The sequence below is a fragment of the Melospiza georgiana genome, chromosome 4 (assembly GCF_028018845.1).
Source record: "Melospiza georgiana isolate bMelGeo1 chromosome 4, bMelGeo1.pri, whole genome shotgun sequence".
In the NCBI taxonomy this organism is placed as follows: Eukaryota; Metazoa; Chordata; class Aves; order Passeriformes; family Passerellidae; genus Melospiza; species Melospiza georgiana.
This window is the reverse complement of record NC_080433.1, coordinates 55357064-55383698: the sequence shown is the minus strand read 5'-3', so window position 1 is coordinate 55383698 and position 26635 is coordinate 55357064. Positions and strand designations below refer to the sequence as shown.

The 26635-nt window shown below is 42.6% G+C and overlaps 1 protein-coding gene across 5 annotated transcripts in view; it reads right to left on the bottom strand.

Annotated features, from left to right (window-relative positions):
* Positions 1 to 18857, bottom strand: part of FOXP2 (forkhead box P2) — a 399281-nt gene extending 380424 nt beyond the window's left edge. For all 5 annotated transcript variants that reach the window (XM_058022205.1, XM_058022208.1, XM_058022209.1 and 2 more), the window contains exon 1: positions 18778 to 18857. The gene's annotated coding sequence lies outside the window, so the exon portion shown is untranslated. The remainder of the gene's footprint in view (positions 1 to 18777) is intronic.
* Positions 18858 to 26635: the final 7778 nt, after the last annotated feature.

The following is a 26635-nucleotide window of genomic DNA, read 5'->3' as shown; positions in this document are numbered from 1 at the left end:
CAATAGGAACTACATAGCAAAACTGTCTATCTCTCTATAAACAAGCAAATTAGATATTTTGACTCTATATATAAAGAGAGGCGATTTGCCTAAGAATTTTCAAACCCTTTTTCCTAGTAGGTGGAAACCTATGTATATATTTAAAATCATGTCCATGGCAGAAATTCTACAGGCATTCAACCTGGCTGATCTTCACAATTCATGGTTTCACCACTAGTAAGCAATGCATACAAGTCAATCCTGGCTCTGAAAACCTAAAAACTTCAGCATGTAACTGGTGCATTAAAACATATTTCTGTGATACTTCATCAACAATGGTGTGACACACTTTTAGCATAACCAGCAAATGCTTCTACTAAAGATCAATAGAGAAAAAGCAAAGAAGAGTAATATTTGAATAAATTTATGAAACATCCTCTTCCACAAGAGAAATGGTAGAGGACCTAAAAAAAATTCTGGAGCCCAGCAGATCACCACTCACGTGGGGGAGGTGATTCTCCCCTTATCTCTAACAGCACACTGCTGCTCTGAGCTGGATCACAATTTTGTACAGTTAGAAGACTCTCCTCTAATAAGCATTCTTCTTACCCCCCTCCTTCAGCAATATTACCATTCATTTAGGCCGATTGGGATATCATCTCTCTCAGTCTTTGGATACATGCACCTAGGTCCTATAGATTCGAGTATTTCCAAAAGGTCCTACAAATATTGTAGGACCTTTTGCAAATACTACCTTTAAAGTACCCCTCTTCTCTGAAATTGTACAGCTGTTATATTTCCATCGCTCTTATTTCAAATCTTCTGTTCTAATCTTGACAAATGTAATCTCATTCTACTGACATAAATCCAGTATCCCATTATATATTAATCACTTATCTTCCATGTCAAAGCCTTCCTATCATCTCTCATTCCATAGCTGGAGGTAAACTCCCTTCTCCTTTACGTCCAGGCTGCCAGCTTCCATCACCTATGTGTTATTTTTTCAATTAAGTGTCTTCAAGCTTTTTATCCAGGCTGACACCTCACAATGTTATGAACATCCACAAGAGTAACTGATTAACCTCTTTCAAACTGCTTTGGCAGGAGACCTATGGAAATTTTTAAAACCAATTATTTGTTGATATGCTATGATAACTCCTTGTTTTTCTGTCTTCCTTTGCCTGTTTCTAAACATTGTCTTTACCCACGTATGTAAATTGTCCTGCTTCTGGGTTGGGACTCAGTAGTTCTCTGTTTGCACAGAACCCAGTGGTGGTCCTTGCAGTTTATATCCAGCTCTCTAAAACACTGTCAAAGGGCAGGCATAAAGTGAACAAATATCAATATGCCAATAAGCACACTAACCACGGTCATGCTTCTTTAAAAAAAAAAAAACAGCCATCAAAACAACATTGATACATAGCCTGGTTGTTAAGTACTGCTAGTATAGTTCCTTCAGCAAATTTCAGGGTGTGTCAGAAAAGTCCTTAAAGTACAACCTGAAGTATCCCAGTGAAATATACTTTGAAGTCCTTAATACTGTTGCAAATAACTACTCTCAATGTTAAAAACAATCTTTCTCCCAATGGGCTTTGTTACGCCCTCATAAGGCGGACCAACAATACTCTATTACGAACTATCTTCTCTCCATAAAGTCTTTTCTCCATATAGCTTTTTAAGAATGTATCAAAAAAATTTTGACATCAACAAAGAAAAACAAAGGAAAGGAAGGAACTTAGGAAGATATCTAGCTTTGCTATTTCAAGTCAAGATATTTTTATACATTCAAGGGTATTATTTCCCAGTTTAAATATAAAATGTTTATATTCACCCAATTAGGCAGAATAAATAGGTATGCCTTTTTTAGAGGCAGAAATTTCCAGTCTTGATGCAGATCCTGCTACTGAAAGCAAAACCAGAAACAATGTATCTCTAGAAGTATACCCCTGTAATCTCCTTGTACTTAAATATTTTTTGATGAGGTCTCATATACTATTCAAATTAACCAGTATAATTTCCAGACTTCTTAATCATGCATTTAGTTGGTGTTTTATCAGCTGGTATATTTTCTCTCAGCCTTGTAAAGTTTTTGATCAGTTTCATAGTTTACCTTCACAGAACTAGCAAAGAACAAATAGTCACAATACACCCTAGTTATTAAAAAAAAATCCTTAAAAATATCAGGCTGTTTACTTTAGCTCTTATTATTCTTATTAATTTCTCATAATTTAAAGAAAAAATCCTAAAATCAAAGTTTTTGGAGGAAATAAAGCAGTACTATCTAACAAAAATAAGAGTCAAGCCAAGGAAACTGTTAGCATGTAACACATAACTGTGAGAAAGGGTTTCAACACTCACTTATGAACCAGATCTTCAAAGATTTTCAGTATCTAAAAATACAGTCCATCCCTCTCTCGCATTTTTTAACCCTGTGGCATAAAAATTAAAAAAAAAAAAATTAGAGCCACAACTCCAAATTGTAAACTGACTTTATTTCCCATCCCTCTTACTCTTTTACAAGCTGAGTTGTGTTCTTACCACACCAACTTCCCCCACAGCATGCAAGATCAATGCCATTCTAGCCTCTTCTCTGATGAGCCCCAGCTGCAGAGGATGGAAATCATGCACACTGCAGAATATATGGGGTACCGAGTTTTAATAGCCTGACTCTCTAACACTGGGTTTGGGAAGTTTTTACACATCCTATTAATTATAATAATATCAGTGAGGCTTACCCAGCAAACAAGCCAAAGTAGCTGAGCTCTGCAAGAAGTTTTTCAAAGGTATAATGGAGTTAACCAAAGGGCATTAGTAAGTACCGAAGGAAAAGCGCGGGGAGATAATAAAAACAGGCAATCAGCTACAAAACATGATATGAGACTTGAAGGCTACCGTTTCCTCTTTTAAGCACAAGATTGATTTTCTACTGCATCTCTAAGCAAATTACTTGAATCTTTAGCCTTACAGAAATCAGGTTCCACTTTAACTTTTTCCTGATACATCTGACATTTCAGCTGACAAGAGGCACTTTCCATTGTACAGTGATTTTGGTAAAAATTGGATGATTTGTTGTACTTCCACTGTATCTTATGCAGCTTCTTCACTTTGCAGTATTCCTCTCAGTTATATGGAATTGTCAGGATCCTCCTTTGTTGATGAAATAGTGTGTTTCTAAAACCATCCCCTCCACTATTAGGGGAATAGTGGAGGGGATCTTTAAATAAACATGACAAGAAAACTTGAAAAAGTACAAGCAAGAAAAAGCAAACAGAAAAATCATGAGCTACACTCCTTAGCAATAGAAGTGCTCTCAAAAACTTCCAAAAGCACAGATTAGAAAGGATTATGGCAGAGGAAGGTTTCCTTGACCCATATTCTGGCTTCCAGAAGTATCTCACAGCCCGATTACAGGGGCACACTTGCTTAACACCTCAGCCCTGACAAGCCACTGCCACTGTGCAGGGCATCACATGCCTTGCCACGGCTCTCATCCAAAAGCTCCATCCTGGCTGTCCAGGAGGGTATGGCTACAGCTATAATGCTCTAATTTTTCCAAGACCTGTACACTTTTAACAGCTGAATATGAAATGAGTTAAAGTACTTTGGAGAGCTAGAAGCAAGTTAAGCTGTCTGCACAGATATAACCTTTGTATTTTCTGACAGCTCTATAACAAAGAAAAAGCATCATAATCTCAGAAGTTCAAAAACCATTAAAAAAGTCTCCTTAAAAGATGGAAAACAGACGTTCTTTTCTCTTCTCCTTCATACTTTTAATATCAGCAGAATTATATTTCTTTCTTCCTCTCTCTCTCTCTTGTTGTCAGGGGTTTTTTTAAATTTGAACACATTTTCCATCTGGCCTGTCTTAAGACTTCTGAACTCTTCTGTCTGCCCATTATGTATGTAAGTATGTGAAAATCAGTATACTGCAAACACCAGGAGGTGGATTATGTGTCATTCATTACACAGTGACAATTCAGCTTTTTTGTCAACCACAAATATTTGTGAGACAGCAGTGAAACACAGGGTAGCAGGACTCTGAGTTTTTAAGAACAGCACATAGGCACTTCCAAAGCTGAACTGTTACAGCATCTTCCTTTGCATCATCAGCCCTGTAAGCAGAAATCAGAGGCTCCTGCTTGGGCCAAGTTAACCATGTCAGTTATCAATAAGAGACTAATCCTTTGTAGTGTGGGTCACACTGGATCAATGGGACTTACCCAAGCACTCTGAAAGGCACTGCAGCAATGCAGATGGGCCACAGAACCCAATTCCAACTCCATATCTGAAATGTATTTTACATTTTGCATGAAGTGACTCCAGTCAGTGTTCACCCATCCATGTTACAGGTAAGATAACAGAGTTATCCTTTAAAGAAAGAGTAGTGAGCCTTAATGAATAGTAATTATCACAAAAGGCACACACATTTAAAAAACATTCAGTGTAAGACATAGGCTCATTATTCTTGTTTCTATTAAATCTGCCTTAAATAAAGGTACTTGAATGAAAACATGATAACCTTTTTCTATTTCTAAATAAAAAAAAATGAAAACAAGAGCTTCCACAATGGGGTATACAGCAGGTGCAGAAATTATGCTTCACAAAATAAACTTGCAATGCCAAGCATTTGTTCCAGTTTGCAGTCTTTTGTTATTGTTTTCAATCTTATTTATTTGTTTATTTAAATCCTTCAGTTATTAGTGGTCAAATTTAACATCCCATCCAAACCTACAACCATCAACAGAAGATTAAAATTAAAAAAAAAATACAATAGTCTGCATGAGATTATACTGAACTGCAAACAAAAGTGGCAAAAGCAATTAATCAACCTTAAATGAGCAAAAGCTCTAGATCAACAACGTGGTTTAAAACAAATTAAAACTTTGCAAACAAGCATAGAAATGGCTTTTTTATTTCAAGTATACTGAATTTTAAGAGACTTCAAACTGTTAGAATTGCCACCCAGAGACAGAAAAAACACAGCTTTTGCAGCTACTCACTAAATATATTTTCACATTGCCATAAATTTTTTTAACTTCTCACCGAGAACAAAAATGCAGGCCTTCAGTGGAGTCTACAGCTACAGAAGATGCAATGCCTTTGATGTTATATTGCAATAACCAACCTGATCAAGTCACAAGTACAATGTATATCACAATGATTTGCAGAACAGCTGTCGGGATTCCTTTTACAGAGTTTAGCTTTGTGCAGTTTGCTAGAACAGTTTTTACCACAAGTACTTCAGATCTGCCAAGTAAAATCAAGAAGCACAATTTTCATTTATGCAAAACATGTTTTGTGGGAAAGACATGGTTGAACTGGAAGCAGTTTGGGTACAATTATTAGCTGTTTTACACAGTTCTTATTACTAGACGCACACATATGTGAAGTAAATTCAACTTAAAAATTTTGTTTTAATGCATTAGAAAATTCCAGAATGTATCACCAACATTTGAGCAGTAGCTAATTCTCTTTCCCCTCAAATTTTCTATAACAAACTGAGCAGTAAAAACAAAAACCTCTTTACTCACAACGCACAGAAGGTTTTGGAAAAATGAAATGCAGTTGATGCGCTTCAGCAATAGGGCACCACCTTCCAAATAACACATCCATATTAAGCCTACAGAAACACTGTGGGAAATATTAAAAGGACAGATCTCTTTCTGCAGGCTTTTAAGGAAACTATTCCCATTATTTCTATAATTGAAGCAAAGATTAGGGAGATTACTCAACAAGATTTTTTTTTCCCAAATCAACATTTGGGAATCATTTTTTTCCATTCTCTTCAATTTGTAGCAGGATATCCATGGCACTTTTACCTTGAAATTACCTTAAGCTGCACCAGGGGAGGTTCAGGTGGGACGCCACAAAGAATTTTTTCATGGAAGGGGTTTTTAAGCATCAGAACCACTGCTCAGGAAGGTGGTGGAGTGACCATCCCCAGAGGTGTTCGGGAAACAACTGGACATGGCAATTAGTGCTCTGATCTAGCTGACATGGTGGCGATCAGTGTTTGACTCAATGATCTTGCAGGTCTTTTCAACTAAATTACTTCATGATTCTAAGTCCCTTTTAGAGCTCAAAGGGTTACACTACAGTTTTACCTCAACATAGTATTAAGCAAATTAACAGAAAGATGATGAAGAATACCTTGCACAAGAAAAACCTATGAAGGCAAAACACTGACACTTTCCTAAAGAATGTATTTTCTCATACATCTCTACTCTTAAGAGCTTCAGTTTTTAAAAGCATAAAGTGAACTTTAGCCTCATGCAGTTAAACTACCCTTTGTGCGAAAGGCTAATTCCAGAGGTATCTAATTTCTCCATAAAATAATTTCTTCCCACATTTAAATAATTCACAGGAAAAATGGACTGTCCGCTGAGAGAATGGTAACATTTAGAACAACAAAAAAGCCAGATATGAAAAATACTGCAGCACCAGTGAAAGAAATTGACTTAGCTAGCTTTTCTAATTTGGTCAGTATCTCTTTCACTGGGTTGTAAGCATCTTAATTTTTCTTCTGTGTAAGTGTCAGAGCTACCACAAACCAGCATAACATTCAGGTAGTTAGTGAGAAACACAATCACTGGACACATTCACCAATGTAAAAAACCTGTTTCTTTTCCTTTTTCCATCCAATCTTAACTTTTCTTGAGGAAACACTTCTATTCCTCATCCAAGGCTCTCCTTTAAGAGAAACCAACTCAGTTCTTGCAGCTACTGTGCCTGGAGTAGGGCTAATTTCTCAGTCTAGAAAGCATTTCAGCAAGTGAATGGAAAGCAGTGGATGGATTAAATTAGGAGACCAGAGTTTGCAATCACTGAGCTCCAGGAAGCAATTTACTGGCATTCTCTATTTAATTATATCAACACCTCATAACCATTAATGAATTAATCTTTACTGTACTGAGATTAAGTAACTCTATCACAAAGTTCTGCAAGTATACATCTGAGCCAAGAATTATACTTAGAAATTTTAGGAAGGCACTTTGTCTCTGTCATCATCATTCTTCACAACATTAAAAGCAGTTAATTTCAACCCCATAAGCCATCACCGCTGGCCCCCTTCCACACCTACTTAAGATAAAAAATAATGTTTTTTTCTCTTACAGGCATTCTTGCCCATATCCACACAGATGTGTTCACCCCAACAGCAGTTTACTGAACTTAAGAAAAAGAAGTATTTTTCAGCTATAGGCCTGATATGTGCAAAACTCATTCTCCCTCTTCAACCCACAATGCCCCCTTGAGGGAAAAGGGAAGAAAAATGAACAAGTGGGGAAAAAGGAAAATAATTTTCTTAAAAAAGGCTCTGAAGAGTGAGAAAAGAACTTCCTATACTAACAGCAGAAACAACAAAATACAAATTCAAACAAAGGTAGTCCACACTTATAATGCTCATCTTTCTGGTTTGTTTTTGTTTGTTTTTTTTTTCCTGACCCTTTTGCTCATCTGAAACTTCATTGCCTTCACCATCATTTAGAGCAGTTTCAAGAAGAGTACAGGGACTCAAGTTCTGAATTTTTTTCCATGTATACCAAATTCTACATATATACTTAGGTATCAGATTAAGGAAAAAAAATACAAAAAATATTTCATTTTAACTTATAATTCTAAGAAAACCTGCATTTCTAATAGGCAATCAAAGAAAGACAAATATTCACAGAGAAAAAGTACCAACATTTGTCACTGAGGAAAATAAATCTTTAAATCTGTTATAAGCTAGTGTTCCCTGCAGACATCCAACAGACATGGCCCATGCCTGTATATCAGAAGTCAAACAAGGAAGTAAAGATTTCTGGGAGGCTTTCAGTTTCGTGCCTAAAATCCTGGGTTTAGTTTTCTCTCCTTGAAGTCTAAAGAAAGAAAGAACTGTGATTTATCTGTTATATCCAGTACATGTTTTGCATTTTTGAATGCATCTAAATTTAAAAAAAATATGGAGAAAGTAATTTGCACTAGGTTAATAATTACCTATAAGAAAGATACTGGAGAATATCGATTTCTTCAATATACTGTATCATCTTCCACCAGCAGGCACACACAAAACAGAATGAGAACAAATTATATTCAGATGGTACTAATGTTCAGGATTTTAATATTGCTGTCCTTACTACAACTATATAAAACTCTCTGCATAAAGGTTACCTCTAACATATCTTCTAACTCTTAAACACATTAAAAAACACCCTTATTACATTGTACATTTAACCACAACACAAGAAAAGGTTAGCTCCCAATAATAACCTTATAAAGAAAGCACAGTATCAGTTAAATGGATTTTAAGTAAGGGTCCAAGATCATATTAGGCAGCAATTATAAGCTACAAATTGTATTTTATATCTTCAGTGAGAGTTAGCACAAGTCTTGCTGAGTCAAATCTCTGCTATAAAACCTCTTGCCATGCTTTAAATGCTGCAAGCAGCTGAGCCCTGAGGGGTTAAAGCTAATGCTAAAGGTAAAGGCTTGAAGAGTTGACCAGATATCTTGTGGCCATAGATCTAAGTGTGTCAGTCACAGGCAAATATACCGTGCTGTGCTTGCCAGAGAAGGCCAGGAGTAATAGATCAAGCTCATCAGCTGTTGAGGAGCCTACCAGAGATGCAGCAGAGATTAACATTGGTTTCACTGTGCCTACAGCCATCTGCGCAGAAAAGGTGACACTGGACAATGACTCACGCTTCTAATGCATTTACTTTTCTTTGGTGCTGGGAAATAGTTTCTTCCGAACAACACCTCCTAAGAAAGAGGCCCCCAAAGTGTCAGGAGTGAAAAGGAATGAAAAAATCACCCCAGTCAGTCAATTTCAAAGAAAGAGCAATGTCTTCCTAGAGCCTCCCAGGTTCCCAAAGCAGCCATCCTTGCAGCCTGGCACAGAGGGTCACCCACACCCGTCACTGCCCTCCACAGCCAAGCTGCCAGCGCTTACCACCTCAGCACACAGCAAAGCAGGGAGACCTCCAGGATGCCTTTGCTGGAGGAGGTTTCCAAGAGGAGAGACTCACTCCCTCCCAAGCACACTCTGTGAGCCTTGGGTCTGTGTCTTGTTTTGCTACCGAGGCATTCCAGGCTGTGTCAGTTTGGATTGCAACATAAATATTGTGCAACTGCAGGCTCCTTAGTTCCAATTATGGTAATATTGCAGGTGACAATGAGAAAGGTATTTTTAATAGACTCTGGTTACATTTTGCTCCATCAGCATCTTAGAAAAAGAGAAATTCAGCCTAAGGAAATTTTGTTGATACATGAATTTGGAGCAAAACTGTAAGCCTAATAACGACTTGGAAAAACAGGTCTTCCCCATTCTGATAGTAATTTACTGTTAGCAACAATGACCCAAACGTCAGTCACAGAACACAGAAAAATGTTTATAAAATTATATTTAAATGATACATATGCATATTTAGAGGTTTGGATATTATTAAGTCACAAAATGTGCGGGCACCTATGTATAATAACGCTAATAGTTTCAGTTTAAATAATTCTAGTTACTGAAGACAGGCACCGAAACATATGTTAAAAATAGCACTTCAGTTAAGTCCAGGACAGCAGGTTCCATTTTTACACATAATCGAATAATAGAAATGCATTCTTCTACTGAGTCACAGAAAGATTTAAAATGCGAGCGCTGAGCCTGCAACTCCGAGGGACCAGTCAAGTACACAGCCTTCTCCATCTGCCACCTCTCTCAGGCTTCACAGTAGCTCTCCTCTTATGTGACAATCAAATGATAAGGGAGAGGAGTATCAAAAAGTGTGAGCAAGGTCCAACTTCAGCCATTCACTTTCTAGACAAACATACAGTGAATTACTGTTGTTCACACATTGCCCAAAGCTCCTGGGAAATGCCAGATTTGCTGCATATGCATATTAGCACCAATCATGTGGCACACAACACCCTACAGCTACAGCCCACAGTACTCATCCTGGTAGCCATGCCTGGCTCATCAGACTGGATACTTTAAAACAAACATCTGTGTTCATATTTTCAGGAATGTCTCTTTCATATGTCTTTGGACCCTCACCAATGATGTACCTGAATGCTGTACTTTTTCATGTTTGAGGTGACTTGCTTCAGAGTCTATGAAACAGCTGGAATAAGAACTTTTATTGAAAGAAAAACTGGTAACACACTGATTTGGCTTAAATATGCATGGGCAATCCATCACCTGTCTCAGTCTAGGTGGCTTTGAAGAGCAGCTAAGTAGTTGGTAACTTCTCAGTTTCAAAAACCTGTTTTGGACAGGCACATACAAACACATGAAAATCACCAACCAGCCTCAGCACCTCAGCCATAAAAGCTAGTCTTCATATCACATTTCAGAAAGCTTGGGATCAGAGATGAAGGCCTTGGATTTTTCAACACAAGTGTGTGGCCATCACCTCAAGCACATCTTCTCCTGAAGCCTGAGACAGGTCAAGCCACAAGAAGCGTGCGTGCTCCAGAAGCAGGGAGGCTCAATTTGAGCAGAGTCCTTCAAGTGCCAATCTGCTGCCAGCCACAGAACCACTGAATCATTCACTGATCCAGGCCCCACCGCCAGACCCAGCACACCCAGACACCACAACCAGCCCAGAGGACAACCCGAAGCTGGAGCATGGCACACTCCAATGTTGCAAGCCATACACAGTCTGGAAATGAATGCTAACCTGGTTCAGAGCCATCCTTCCCTCATTTTTTTCAAGGGAGAATTTGGAAGGCCATGTTTTCCTATCACAATGCATTAAAGACCTATTTTTACATTGTAAAACACTCTCCAGCATGGTCAGTTCCTGCCTGGAGAACCACATTCTTCAAACACATTCCCTCTTTTAGCAAAGGATTGACAGCACTGTTCTTTAGAAGACTTTCTCTGCCATAACCTGAGATGCAATAAACCCACTAGGATACATTCACTTTCTTTCTCAAGGCTCTGGTCTCCTTGCCAGAAAGCTGTGGATGGAGACAGAAGTGCTGTGATCAATCACACATGCACAGGCATGGACACACACACACATTGGATTGATCACCAGTTTCTTCACCTACCACCCCTGCAGTAATACACAAATATTTTGGCAGTTTACCATTCTCCTAGTTTCTCTGTGATTTGAACGTGTGCCCTGATTCCCAGACTCAAAACCAAAAACTATTTTATAAAAGGAAAAAAAAGAAAAAAAAGAAAAAAATCAAATCAAACCAAACAAATGCAAAAATACACAAAACAAACAAACCAACCCAACCCAAAAACAACCCCTTAACCAGTATTTTTTAAGGGTCTTCATATGTCAGTTCATAAGAAGTACATTTCTGGTTGCTCAGGTATACTTCACACCCTTTCCTGGTCAATAATAAATAGAGGCTCAAGAACAGATCCAGAACATCCAACACCAAACATCATTAACTCTTCCTCAAGATGTCACTCTCTTAAAATAGAATACCAAGTTAAAGTTTCAATCACAATAGATTTAATTTTTCTTCTAAAGCCAAAGAAAGTGCAAGAACCTGACACCATGTGAAACTTCTGTATATTCAATGTAGTTATCTGTTGAATTACTGACCATACATATTCTTATATGTATGCTGACAGTTATTGTGTACTGAAAACAATTTACAGGCATCTTCACAACATTAAAAGTAATTTAAATGCATTCAGGACTGGTAACAAATGGGTCTGAATAAATTTTTCTACAAAAGCATTTCATGATCTTTAGCAAAGTTCCATCCTAATATTTTTACAGTTTTAGCACCCATATATTCTTTCAATGAAGAATGATTGCTGCCACATATCACAGAGTTCTCAGCACTCTTCCTCTTACATTCACCATACTGTACACACGATATCGTATTCCTTATTGAATATGTTGTTCTACAAAGATGAAAACACTGACACAATTGAAAAGCACAACAGCAGATACGTGTATCTCTGCAGTCTGTGCACCCCTCACTGCATTAGGTTTTCATGTTTTCATTTACAGGTAATGAGAATGCTGTAAGCATTGTAATGAAACGACAATCTTGTTTGTTTTCTCTCACAGAGAAGTGTCTTAAATCAGAGATATTTCAATTTCTGTGTTTCAGACTCTAAAAACTCCTAGCCTGTTTTCCAGACAGTTTTCTTCCCTTTATCTTCAAAAGACCTCTGTCCCCCTTCTGTCACATTAATAAACTGATACTTTTTTCAGTATTAAATATCAAATTTCAATGCAACAACTAGTAAGTTAGTTTCCAAAGACATACACTAGATTTAACAAGATCTAGTATTTAAAAAATATCGGCCTCAATTAGGGCCACTGTAACCTGGTGTAACTCCTGTGCCATGTGCATGAAGCCGGTGCACAAAAAAGTTTGGTTTTTCTTCCCACAGAAGTGAAGGTGAAGAAATTTATTTTCCATATTGGGCACCAGATGAAAATCACATTGCTCTTCTAAGACTCTCAGCCCCTACTTTCTGAGCAGTTGCCCATCTCCTGGCAGTGCTGTCTAAGCCTTTGCTGGCTCCTGCCCAGCCACATGTTTTCTCTGGCCTTTCCCCCCTCACTTCCCAACTCTCCATTGTTTGCATGCTGTCCCTCTATTTTCCAAAGCCCTTTGTGGCTTCCCCTCACTAATCCTTAAAATTTCCTCTGCAATATTTTTACATGGCAAAACTTGACAATTTCTGATCTAATTTCCAAGCTGTTAAACATCAATTACAGATTTTATTACACCAATTGTTTTACTAGGTGGGTTACAATTCCAGAAGAACAATATGCCCTCTCAACATCAGGACTTACAAAAGGATAAATCAACAATGTAACTGTGAGCACTTTTGTAAGACTTAGCACTGACAGCACGGCAAAGTTGAAATGATGTTTACCTCTTTTACATTTTCTTCACCATTCCTGGGCAAGTTCAAAATCAACACCTAAAAGATACTTTAAGTATCTTTTATTATGCTTGATATAGCTTTGCAACTCTGAGACTGTTTCTCCAAACACAAGTTTCATAGTTTTCAGGCCTAATAACACAATTAGGTCCTGTTCAACAAGCAATGTAATATCACAGCCATTCTCCTTCCTTCTCTGAAGGGACAAGATGGCAAAAATTGTAGTGGCAGCATCCATCAAGATTAGACAATTTCAATATAAACATATGTCAAAATGTAATTAGTCAAATTATATCAGATACATTATTTAAAATTACATGAAATACATAACATAGCATGTTGGTTAAGGCTGAAATACAAAAGCTGAATAATGCAATAAATCAGCATTTGAATTCACGTGAAGACAAATTCTGAAGAAAGTTGCAAAATACACATCATGCTGATCGAGAAAAAATAAATTATTCTAAAATGATCATCAACTAAACATCCATCTTAAAAGATAAAGGATTTGTCTTGTAACAATACTTATTTACAAAACACCATGCCTAGAAAACCCCAGCAACTTTCCAGTTATAAATAGTGATGTACCCCCGAGCCTCAAAACATCACCATTCAAATGAATTTCCAGTTTTGGGCCCAACAGTGTCTCCCACTGGCACGGGCCCACTGGAATCTCAGTCATCCTCATAATGTCCTGGAGGCAAACTGAAACAAGACTGATATCAGCAATTTACAGAAATACTTAACATGGTGCAATTTGCAGCCATGTCAGACTGACCACAGAGGTCCAAAGGAGCTCACTGGGCAAAGGACTCGCAGTGTGTGTCCCTGAGGACTCTGCCACCCGCAATGGGCTGGAAACGTTGTCAAACAGACACTCCACCAACTTCTTCCAGTACCTGCTGCCCACAGGAAGCTGAAGCTCCTTGGTAAACAAGCAAGATCTACAGGTAAGCCAAAGCCAGTCTGTGAACTTCTGAGGGTTCTTTGTGACTCAGAGGGCTGTATGATGGAGGTCAGTAGTTGCTCCTTTCACCCCGGAATGGACATCACACAGCACGGCAAGGGAGACGGATGCAGTGGGCAGGGCAGAAAACCTCCCTTCTGCACGCTGAATGAAGGTGCTGCCTGTCCTTTAAACCTGTTTGCTGTTCCTCAGCATAACCAATTAGAGAGGCATCTGTCACCCACCTAAAGCCCCGTGCCACCCAGCAGAAGGGACCCCCACACTCAGGGCACGGAGAGGGTGCAGTGCACCACACCCAAGGGAATCAGCTGTGTCCTCAGCAACCAGCCTGGTTAATGCATACAGTTAAATAACAAACAAACTGCAGCAAACCCATTTCTAACTACGGATGTGTAATTACTATGAGCAGGAAAAAGAAATAACTAAGTAAATGAACAAAAAGTTAAACCTACAATATTCTTATTCCCTCTCCTAAGCAACCTCTACAACTTACTAAAAAGACTTAAGACAGTAAAGATCTTAAAACAGTATACTTAGTATTTTACTTTATTTTTCTTAGAATAGGAACTGAAATTGTGATATTAAACATAATTCTACACAAATTCATTCCTCAGAGTTCAAATGTTACTTTCTATCATCATCCCAAACTATACATTGGTGAAGCAATAAACATCGTAGCAACTGTTCATTAAAGAGATTATTTTCAGCTACTTCAGTGATGACAGCATAAGCAAGCTATTACTGGCAGTTTCAAAACCACCTTTCTGACATGAAACATGGTGTTGCCCTTAAACACAAACCTATCAGAAATGGGATTAAAAAAAAAAAAAAAAAAAAAAAAAAACAAAAAAACAGAAAGCAAAAACAGATTCAAATCTTGCAACAAATAAGAGATGCCTGTTATAATTTGCAGTGAATATTTTGGAAGATTTTTAAAACAGTAAATTTGATTAAGCTACTGAAAGCCTCAGAAAGAAGAAAAAAAAGACGATCAGGGCTAAATAATACTTGTAACACTGCTCCTTGTTTTTATGCTGGCGCAGAAGTTTTGAAATTTAAGTCTAAAGCTACTCTTAGAAATTATTACAGTAAGTAGGCTTATTCTGTAAAGGAACAAATGTGGAAGAAAGCCTTCAAGCAACTAACAAGGAACTATTTTATTGCAATTTTAAGATTAATTTTAAGAGGTTTGTTTTTTACAGCTAAGATTTTCTACAATTTCATCACTTATATGATGCTTTTCTGGTGCCACTATTTTACACATACAATCAAGAAAGGTATCAAATCAAAACAGGGCAGGGAACAGGAATCTAAATGACAAGTATTTCTTCTAACAAGGATTAGCTGAGAAGTATGCTACAGTGGCTGTGAAAAAATAGACAGTTTGCATTACTTCTAGACCTATTAGCTGTCACAAAATTTTAAAAGAAAAATCAGTTCCAATGTACAGAAAATTATCATTTTACAACAAAGTTGATAGCATTTTCATTTTGACTGTGATTTGCATTTTTCTCCAGTTAAAATCATTCCATGAATACTTTTCAGTGACCTATGTGCTAAATCATTTTCATTTCATATGAGCAAGTGACCTCTTAACAATACAACCAACAAAGAAAAAACATGACTCCTAGGAACCATTCATTTTCAGCCACCATCACAATTTAATTTCTCCAAAATAAACCAGGTAAAAATTGAAATAGACTAAAAAAGTACTCCGTGTTCAAGAAATATTAATTAACCCCTTTATTGGAAAGATAAATACCAGCCCTCACATATGGATGATGAAAAACAACGAGGTTAAGTGACATTTTCAATGACACATAGCAAAACACTGCCACAACATGGATCACATCTCAGAAGTTTTCTATTGTTTTCAGCCCACTAGCCTCGAATAACTCCTGTGCATGCAATGCTGAATCAGGTATATTTCTCAGAATACCAAAAGCTTATTCCAGCTCACACAAATTAGTCCTAAAAAAATCTTATTCTACAGTAATTAAAAAAAAAAATTAAGTCCAACAAGAACTTAAAAAAAAAATAATGGAGTCTCATAGGAATGTTTCTAAGCAAATAAACCATTATTCTTAAAATTATAGTCCCACCACATTCTATTATTGAAAGTATTAAAACATGTATAAGCAACAGATTACTATAGAAAAAAAATGCAACAAAAAAAAAAAAAGCCAAACACCACCAAATAAACAAATCACTTCAAAAATCTGTGAAATATTCACCTGACTACTGCACAAACCCCAGTGCAGCTTTTAAAGAATACCATGTATTTACTGATTGAATGTCCTGAACTTGGTATATTTCTTTTCCTCACACTCAAACCCATTCTAATTTGGTTGTTCCTTAGAGACTATTTGGTCATTTTACATAAATATTCACTAAACAGAAAGCTACAAAACATTTAGGTTTTTCCTTTCTCAGATGATATAAACACTGCACTGTAGCAAGATCCCGTGACACAATGTAAAAATCGTTGAGGTTAAACTAAAAACAAAGAAATACACAAATATTTATACAATTGATTCTGCTTAAGCTTCCTCCTAAGGTTACTGTTAAAGCTTCAAGCCTACACCAACAAGGCCTCATATGAAGCAGTGTATTTCAGGTGTTACATATTATCAAAATAAATTAGGATGTCTAACTACAGGCATTTTGGAAATGCTGTATTTGAAATACTCTTTCCTTCCCCTTAGCCTTTTACTGATCTACTATCCTGAGTAATTAAATTAATGATTTAAGCACGCAAAAATTCTACAAAACAAAACCGTTTTGTAAAGACTACATTAAAACTGCAGATTACTACAAAACGGGTATTTTGAGTATCTACATTTACATGAACAAATTATCATCGTCAAGAAAAAACTTTAGAAAATACTTATTTGAATGATTAAAACCATATCCCACTTAGAAGGGTTTAGTGTAGCATTAGAGAAACCAATTTAATAATTAATCATATTTTCTTTAGAGTAATATTACTAGCAGTAATGTTTTTCCTTAATGGCTTTAAATTACTTAGCACACAGAAGAAAAAATTTAAAACTGTCAAAATATCTTAAAACTTTGACTTCTTCCCCCCCACACACAGGCTTAATGGGGAGATATAGACACCATGCACAACTTCTGAGTCCCACCTTCGTAAAAAAATTTCCAAGGGCCTGATCCGAGCCTGTGAAGTCAATGGAGCGATTCCTACGGCTGCCAAAGGAAAGATTCCCACTCTCAAGAGTTGAGTCTGGATAGGGGCTCTCATGCACAGAAAGACAAGAGAAGATCCTCTTTGGAAGAGGAACTTCTGTGTTTCTCTCGGCTGGCATGTACACAGGCAAGACTTCCTAGAAGTACAAGCAATTCCCAGGTACAGGGTACTGCTCGTTCCTCCATCTGCACTCTTTACTAATAGAGGACAATATCACAAATTCATGGTGGTTACTTTTGAGATTATTTTTCCCTGAAGAATACACCAGCAGCCCACTTTCTACCTGGACAATTCTCACAAATTTTAGATGAGCGTTTTCCTGCCAGCCCATAGCCTAAGCTTTACGCCCCTCCAGTAGCTCCATCCCGGGACCTTACCGGCGCTCGCCAGCGTTCTCGGCCGGGGCTGCGCTGCGGCACGGGCCCGCTGCCTGCCGAACCTGACGCGAGCCGAGCTACGGGAGCAGAGCAAACCCGCCTGACGGAGCGCCTTTACCGGGGCCGTGCGGGCGGTACACACGGCTGTCCGGCAGGGCACGGGCGGCCGGGAGCGCTGCCCCTGCGCACCCGCGCTCGGCGCGGCAGGACGCGGAGCGGAGGCGCCGGCGCTCGTCCTCCGTGCTAGGGCTGCCCTGGCACCGCCGATGGCACGGCACGGGGCAGCCCGCTCCACAGCCAAGGCCGCCAAGGCCGCTCTGCCCTCGCAATCTATCACGCTTCCCAAACTTTCCAAGTCCCGAAGCTCTCCTCAACTTCAAAGCCAATTTTAAGGGAAGGCCCCTGCGTACCAGGCACGGAGGCCGCCTCCGGAACCCCGCAGCTCCAACATCATTATTTATTAATTGTTGGGTTTAGGCAATTTTGTCTTGGGCCAGGAGACGACCGTGCTCCCTGCGCAGCCCAAACAGCGCCCGGGGGCACCGCTGCCCCACGGGCACCTCGGCGCCCTGCGCTTCCCCTCCCACGCCAGCGGGGGCGCCCCGGGGCAGCGCGGCGCGGGGCGCCCCGAGGGGGCGGCCGGCAGCGGCCCCTCCGCGCGGGCGGGCGGGCGGGCGGAGAGGCGGGGGCTGGGGTGCGCCTCTCCCTCCGGCGGGCAGGCGGGCAGGCAGCACACAAAGGAGAAACGTGACACGTTTCTTCACCCGGGTTGTCTGCTGGGGAGGTCTCGGGGAAAAAGAAGAAGAAAGGGGGAAAAACAAAAAAGGAGGGGGGAACCCAAAAACCCCCAACACACCACCACACAAACGGGGAGGCAAACGGCGGGCGGGCAGCCGAGCCTCCCGCACACGCTTCCTCGGCAGCCTGGCCCCAAGCCCTCCCCGCCTGGCACTTCTCTACCCGAGCGGGGAGGCTACAGGTTGTTTGTTTTTAATTACGCGGGGGTGGGGGGTCCGCGGCGCGGCGGGAGGGAGGCCCTGCCGACCCGCAGCCGCCGCGAGTTGTTTTGGGGGAGCTCACACCGGCTCCCGCGGCCGGCCCGGCCCGGCCCGCCGGGCACGGCCCCAACTCCGGCCGGGGCACCGCAGGCTCCCAGCGCAGAGCGCGCCCCCGCCCCCCGCTGGCGGTGCGTGTTTGGGAGCGGTGCCACCGGGTGCCGGGAGACCTGACACATGTCACTGCTGCGGCCCCGCCGGCCGCGGCCAAACTTTCCCGCGGCGGCGGCAAGTCAGAGAGCGGCGGCGAAGGGGGGTGGAAGCGCTGGAAGTAGCAAGTCACACCGGGGAGCGGAGGGAGGAGGGGACGGGTGTGCGGGGCGGGGTGGGGGGGTAGCACTTACCGGGAGGAGACACCGTGTAGGGCGTCCCGGCGAGCTGACACCGAGAGAGAAAGGGCGAGCGGAGCCGCGCGCAGCCGCGCGCACATGCAGAGTCCCTGCGGGCGGAGCCGCGCGCGGGCCGGGGGAGCGGGGGCGGGCGGGCGGCGCGGGGCCCTCCGCGGGCGCGGAGCGGCGTCGGAGCCTCGCGCCCTCCCGCCGGCTGGCGCTGCCTGGCGCTGGCGGTGCTGCTCTCCCTCCCCCGGCGTGCGGGTCCGCCCGTGTGCGGAGTGTGCCGCCTGTGTGTATGTGTTTTGTTGGGAATGCGAAAAAAAAAAAAAAAAAGACGAGGGAAAAAAAAAAAAAAGAAAACCCGCCGCACACCCCGGCTGCTTTGGAGAGAGGGGAGTGCGAAGGGAGTCCTCCCTCACATGATCGCAGAGTGGCCTGCACAGAAGTGCTAATAACGCGGGGAGGGGTGGGGGGGAAAGCAGCGGAGGGGGAATGGCAACAAAAAAAAGTGCGGCGGGATGCGCCGGGCCGTGCCCCGCTCCGCCCGCGCCTCCCCCGGCCGGTCCCCGGCGGAGCGGGCGCTGTGGGTCGCGGCGGACGGCAGCTCCACCTGCTATGTAAACAAACCGTCGGGGAAGTTGTTTGCTGGCGGCGGCTGCCCATTCCCGCCCCCTCTCCCCTCCCGCCGCCCTGCTCCGCCGGCTCCGTTAGACACAACGAGTTTAGCAGACGGGCGGAAAACAAAGCCGTGTGTTGTGCTGGCAGTGCCGGCCGGCTGCAGCCTGCTGGCAGCCCCCGAGGTGCCGCGGCCCGCGCGAAGGCAGCCCGGGGAACCCGGGCGGGAGGGGAACGGCGGGGCAGGCCTGGCCGATGGCAGCAGCTATGCCGGGAGGCACGCGTGGGCCCTGAAACTTTTCTTCTCCCGGGCCCCGGCACTTGGAGCAAGGTGCAGGACCCCGCAGATGTTCGCAGCAGGAACCGGCCGCTCCCCGCCCGTCTGGAACGGCCGCCCCGCCCTAGGGCTGCCGTTCTCCCCGGGAAAAACACTTTTAAGTGATTTCTGTGTGGGATAGGATATTAGGGGAAACGGGGAGGGAAGTGCTGGCATCGTGGCTACAGCTGGTCTTGTCCTCCCTTGTCCTCGCCACGGTTCCCAGTAAATCGGCGCTGGGGATGTGTTTGGGTGGAAAGACCTTGCGTGGGCGAGGGAGAAATCGGACGGCGGTGGCCGAGCGGAACGCGGGGTTTGTTATTTCGGAGCCCACCTAATTATCGCGCGGCAGCCCCAGCCTTAGCAGGGCTCTCTGTACGCGCCGAGGGCCAGGATCACAAGTGACTGTCACTCAGAATTAACAGTCACCGCATTTATTAAGCACAATTAAAAATCCCACAAACTTTGCCACTCGCTGCTACAGGCAAGTGGCAGACCGCCTGCCCGCCGCGCCACTCGCTCCCGGGGCCGCCGGCCAGCCCCGGCGGGGGCACTGCCGGCCGCTCGCCACCGGCGGGGGGTGTGGGGGGGAGCAGCCGCTATCGCGGGGCGGAGCCGTCGCAACTCCGGCAACTCGGCGGGGCCCCCCGCGGCGGCCCCCGGCCCAGGCCGCCCCCCGCCCCGCCGCGCACCCTTCCGCCCGCCCGCGGCGGCGGGGCCGGGGGCCGGGGCGGCGGCGGGGCCGTGCGGGGCGCGGCGGGCCGGCCGGCAGCCAATGGGGCGCGGCCGGGTTCGCGAGGTGAAAGTTCAGCGCCGGGGCAGAGGCTCGCGGGGCCGCGGTGCTGCCGATGGGTGGCCGTAAAATATATTTATTTGCTACTCGCGGCTCTTTTGTCTCTTTGCCCCTCGTCCCCCCCTCCTCGCCCCGTCGCTGCCCCGGGTTACCGGGGCGCTGCCCGCCGCCGCGGAGGGCTACGAGCGCAACGGTTGCGGGGGACACTCGCGGCGCAGCCCGCGGAGCCGTGGCACAGAATTCCCGCGGGCAGCCGCCCTCCACAGCTCCGCGTCCCGCGAGCCAGCGGGGCGGGAGGGGAACGGCGCGGGACCCGCCGCTACGCGCCCCGCCGGCCCGCAAACGAAATCGGGCCCCGCAGGCTCCGGCCGCGCACGGGCTCCGCGGGCAGGGGCGCGGAGCCTCGCGGGGCGCAAGCTGCGCGGACCGGAGACCGCCGGCCCCCCCGTCTCCCCGGGCAGGAAGCACGCCCCGGGGGAGAGGCAGCTCTCCCTCAGGAGCCGTCTGCGGTAGCGGACAAATCCCGGTACCGGCGGAAGGCAGCGTGCAGCGGCACTTTCTGTGGGGTTAGCCCCGCGGCACCGAACCGGCGGGACGGCGCGGCCCGGCCGCGGGCACCGCCAACTTCGTTGGGCGCCGGGCGACCGCGGCATCCCCCGGCGGCGGGACGGGAGCAGCGGCGCGCAGCGACCCGAGGCTCCGGCCCGGCTCTGCCCTGCCCTGCCCTGCCGCGGGCCGCCGCCGTCGGGCCGTCCGCGCTCGGGAGTGCCCGCAGCACTCGCAGCCCTCTCTCCGGGCTGCGCTTTGTTCCACGAGCCCCTCGTCCCGTTCAGTGTGGCCTCGCAGGCAGACCCTCTCTGGCGGGCACAACGTGCCGGGAACAACGCGGCGCTTGGCCGCTAATATTGCTCGGCGCGACTTGGCAGTTCCATCCAAAATTAAAGCTAAACAAACACACACTTTCCCCGCTTTTTTTTTTTTTCCAAGGACGACTACGGTATAAAATGTGACTTGGCTTTCTAATGAAAAACGCTGGTGCGTTTTATTTGTTCTTGTTTACGGTTCAAAATTTCATCTGCACAATTGTATTTCTCGCTTGAAATAAACCGCTTTGAAACCATTTTCTTTTAATTAATTTAATGTAATTTCTCTGTGCTGCTGGCAGTGTTAGGTGTCAATAAGATTTTCTATTAGGATTGTTTAGAAAGCGAACAAGAACACATAACAGACTCTTCTTCGAACTAGGTGCACTCCCTTTCCTCCCTGCGTGCTGCTCCGAGACACTTGAGAAAGAGCAGAAAATGCTGGTTTTAACCGAAGTCAAGTCGAGGAGAATCTGTATTACAACATCAAAGAAAGGAGACGTTACAAAATTGGTGGAGTTACACCACCATCTGTCGTTAAGCTTCGGGACTACAAAAGTTCAGACGTATAATAAATCTTAATGAGAGATGGCAACTTTCTTTTTTTCTCCTTCACCCCGAACTCCTGCCGCCCTGGCAGAGTGGGTTTCTCGGCATTGGATGGTCCAGAGTGACAGGCAGCAGATTGCCCATGCCCTTCACAGACCTGTCTGTTCGCTGCACCCTGCCAGGCCAAAGGGTTTCTTCTGGCACCTGATGTCCCCAAGAAGTTGCTCGTCAAAACACACAGGCATCAACCCTTCACAGTACTCTTTGGCCTCAGGAGGTTGCATTCATAAAAAAGAAGTCTAAGTTAAAAAACAAATAAAAGAATAAACCAACAAAACTAAACCACCCTCACACATTCAAATACTCTAAAAAGATAATAGATAAAAGATAAATTAAAAAAAAAAAAAAAAAGGGAAAAAAAACCAAACAGATCTTTTATGTTACAGTTGTAGGATTCAATTTAGCACATTTTTTATACCTCTTCTGCAGTGGTGCATTCTGAAAAGGAACATATAGAAAACAGAACTTGGAATAATATATGTGAATGAGCTGTGATGGTCTAATACAATCTGTGATTGCTCTTAAAGCTTTGACTGCTATAAACAAATCCTTAAGCATAAAATGATTTTATATTCCCCAATGTAAAGAGGGCACCTTCTTGTCAGATCTCCCCATGAGACTTTAGTCCTTTCTAAATTCTTCAGTTAAATGGCTTTCAAATGCCCATTTACTGTAGTTACTGAAGAATCATAAAAAGAAGGAATGTTTTCTTCGGGATTTTCTGAATCTTGGTGTTCTCAGAGGCCAGTTGGTTTTCATGCAAGCAGGGATCTTCACTGAACTCAACCACAAAAATAATCAAATTTATCATTTTTTTTATCACGGTTCCTATTTTTAGACAGGTGTGGTTTAGGTCAGTATTGGTCCAAATGTGTTGCTGGATGGAAGGCTTACCATTAAAGGTTAACCTTCAGGATGTTTCTGTTTCACTGTGGAAATACACAGAACTTTGACTGTCTTCAGGCTGGCATTTCACAAGTGCTCACAAACCTTACAAACCTGTAATTAGCACTGGGCATCTCCTAATATGAATCCTGTTTCTAATCTTTTTCCTAGGCCTAGAGAAACTCCATTTCCTATATCCTACCAGTAGTTGTTGACACTAAGAAGGAAATTCTCCCTTTTAGTTTGTGGACATGTCAAAAGAGAGAAACTCATTTCCTCTGAAGCTCTATGTCCACTTTCCAGACTATCTCATAAAATGCAGAATTATGCTGCAGGCAATAAACACTTTCAGCATTCCTTTGTCAATTGTATTCATTTCATGTTACTAATAAAAAATAATTTTGTCTTCTCCATAGTCAACTAAGCTCTTTGTATCAACATTAAAAGCTGAGGTTTGTGAATTGGTGAAACAGGTGTTAAACATTCATCTGATGATAATAAATTTCGTGCCACTTTTTCAGCTTTGAGAAGTAAATAGGCCATTACAACCAATTGCTGATTTAGGAACACTTGGTAAAGACTTGTGTCCAAGAATTTGCTGACAATTTCAGTGTTTGCACTGCAGTTTTATATACCTTTAATAAATAATAATTTTATTTTTTAAGTCATTGAAAAGACATTATAGCAACAGAAAAAAAATTAAAATACCAAGTAATTGAGAGTTGCTGGGGGAAAGAAAAATAAAGTATGGTATTCAAAGTTATCTTGTCCGAGTTGGAACAGATGCTGCCCTGAGCAGTACTGACCAAAATGAGGTATTACACTGTGTCAGTTCAATTTCTTTGATAGAGTGACAAAAAAAAAAACCCAAAAAACCAAACCCCTCCCCACAAAACAAACCCAATCAAAAACACAAACAAAAATATCCCCAAAAAAAAAAAACTTACAAGTTTTTGTGCAAATCTTGAAACTCAATTTCTGTATTAAAAAATATGTCAAAATTTTTGACATTATATTTGACATTGTATGTAAGGATGACCTTTACAACTTTCTGGATTCTTTTCCCATTTTGTGCCAAAGAGGCCATGCTGACTTTTTGGGTCCTGGTCTCCCAACCATTAGTTGTATTTGTGAAAGTCTTATTTAGCCAAAGGTGAGGAAAGTTTTAAGACTGCTAAACCTTTTGGTGAGTTTCCAAAGTATAACCCAGGGAGCAGTATCACAAACATACATAAACAAGTAGCTGTGTGAGTCCCATGAACAGCTCATAACTTCTGAAGAGTTTGGTATGTGACCCGTAAGGTAGTACTAAAATTTAGGCATGTAAATCTAAGATTGTAACCTTTCAAATCCTTGTTTAGATTCCAGGGGTTTACATTGATAAGGTGCCAATAAAATTGCTTAGGCTCCTAAGACAGTATTTCTGAAAATACTCAAAATAATAACTGTCACATTCAGGATGAAGAGTTGGGTGAATTTCCTCAACCTTACCAACCTTCTAAAACTGAGCATCCTCTGTGCAGCTGAGGATTAAATTGTAACTAGATAGAATGCCCTTAGAGCAGTCCTTGGAGCAGCCACTGATCCAGGGCTCCTATGTCCTGGGTAAACATCCCACTCTTCTGCACACCCACTCTTCTCCTGCTGCTCCCACTGGTCTTTGACCCCTGTTCTGCAAAGGGACACTACAGCCCTACTCCAAACCAACCAAAACCCAAGTGCTTAGGTCATGGTCCTGGGAGGTGATTAATGGCTTAGGTCCAAGGAGGGTCTAGAAGTCAAATAGAACAGCAGCATAATTTAGCTATTATATATATACATATATATACCTAAACACTTTGCAACCATTCCCCTTTGTTGTCAGTTTCAAACCATTGGTGAGAACAACTGTGGCTTTTATGAAATAGACCATATAAACACTTGTCTCCAAAAGAGGATTCAGGGCCCTGAATAGTAAAATAGCAAGGTATGGCAACCTTGAGAAGGGCAGCACTTAAAGCAGCATTGTCTCTTCAGCCTTTTCTGCAACTGCTTTCAGCAACTCTGAGCAGTGACCACTGAATTTTCACTCCAGAGTTCCCAACTTCCTCAGGCTGATGCAGATGCTGTTTTCAAGGTTATGGAGTATATGGGATTACATATAGGGGCCAGATAAACCAAAAAGCAAGTTTAACTACAAAAATTAAGTCCTGACTGTAAAACAATGAGTCTCCACAAGTACCACCCAGGTCTGAAGTCCAGCTTTTCTATCTTGTGCTCATTTTTTGCATTTTTCTCCTTCATGATTTCCTCAGAGCAAAACAAGACATAGGGACTTGTAGAAATTTTTCATTAAAGCTGGCAGAAATATTCCTGACAGAAGAATTTTTGTCTTTTATTTGTTCTGTTGCTTCTACTCTCCTCTTCCAGCTATAGTACTTTCTCACCTCCCAGGAGAAGGTTGTGTAGGAGTGCCTGTGCCACAAGCTATGTAAACTCTGGTGGGAAAACATCACTTACAGATGGACCGCTCCAGCCACACTCAGAACAAACAAGGTGTGTGGGTTGGAGTAGAGGAACAGATGAGTGTACTTCTTGTGCTAAAGCAGGAAAAGGTCTCTGATAAACTTGTCCCATTATGTCTTCACAGGGCACACATGAGTTGCCCAGGGGCTATGGTTTAATCTCCCAGGGTGTAAACTCATCTGCCAGAACCTGAATTTTGTGGAAGGAACAGACAGGGCTCTACTTCACCAAAGAAAACAGGATTGATTCTGTTCTTTTCCACCCTAGATGTAGTTCTCAACATTGATGTTCAATTGAGTTTGTAATACCAAAAAGAGCGTACAGTTATTTTCTAGGTCTTTCCTTTTAAGCCAAAAGTACTTACATTTAGGGAAACATATGAGTAACCAAACAACACAGTTGCAGCTGTGCCCAGACAATTCTTTCCTTTGGTAACACAGACACACAGACCACATTAAAGATGCAAAATTCAGTTCAGTTTCATGATGTTTACACATCTGTAGCAACATTCTGAGAATTCTAGAAATTTTGTCAGTATTTAGGTGGGGGACAGAGTATTTGTCAGTATTTAGTTTCAAGAGACAGAGCTGTCTTTTTAAAAAACATTTCTATGTTATAAATACAAGTTAGCATGTATTAAGTAGTCATCTTTCCACCCACAAGCACTTTTATAGAATTCATGAATTTGGGAAGTAAATTGAAAGCAGACTGTGGATGTTAACAATATGGTTAGATACAGGAGTTTTACACTAGTCAAACACTGAATAAACAAGCTCATTTTTCAAGTTTAATTAAGAGGACTTCCGGGACACAACCTCAGGACACATATTTTGAAGGCAATAGAGATACTGCCTTGTAGATGTGAATTACAAAATTATGTGATTCAGGAGCAGTAAAGTAAATTTATTTTCCAAATTTGTATAAGCCTATAATCAAATAAATACTGCTTGTTTCCTTAGCATTCCACTTTTCACTTTCATTCACCAGAAAAAACTGCTTTTTTATTGCTACAGCTACACGACCAACACAGCTAGAAGGAGAATCAGAGAAATTTAGGATAAGTTACCACCTAAACAAGTGGATATCATAGTGCTGCACTTAAAATTGTCAGTTATTTTACTCATTGTGTAAGAAAAAAGCAGCAGGCAGAGACAAGTGACTCAGAAAAACAGTACTTTTTTGGAACAAATTATTGCCAAGGGGAATTACTACAAGTTTAACTATTTCCTACCTAGTTGTTAAAAAGGGGGAGAAAAGAGTTTTAGAAGACATTATATTTATTTG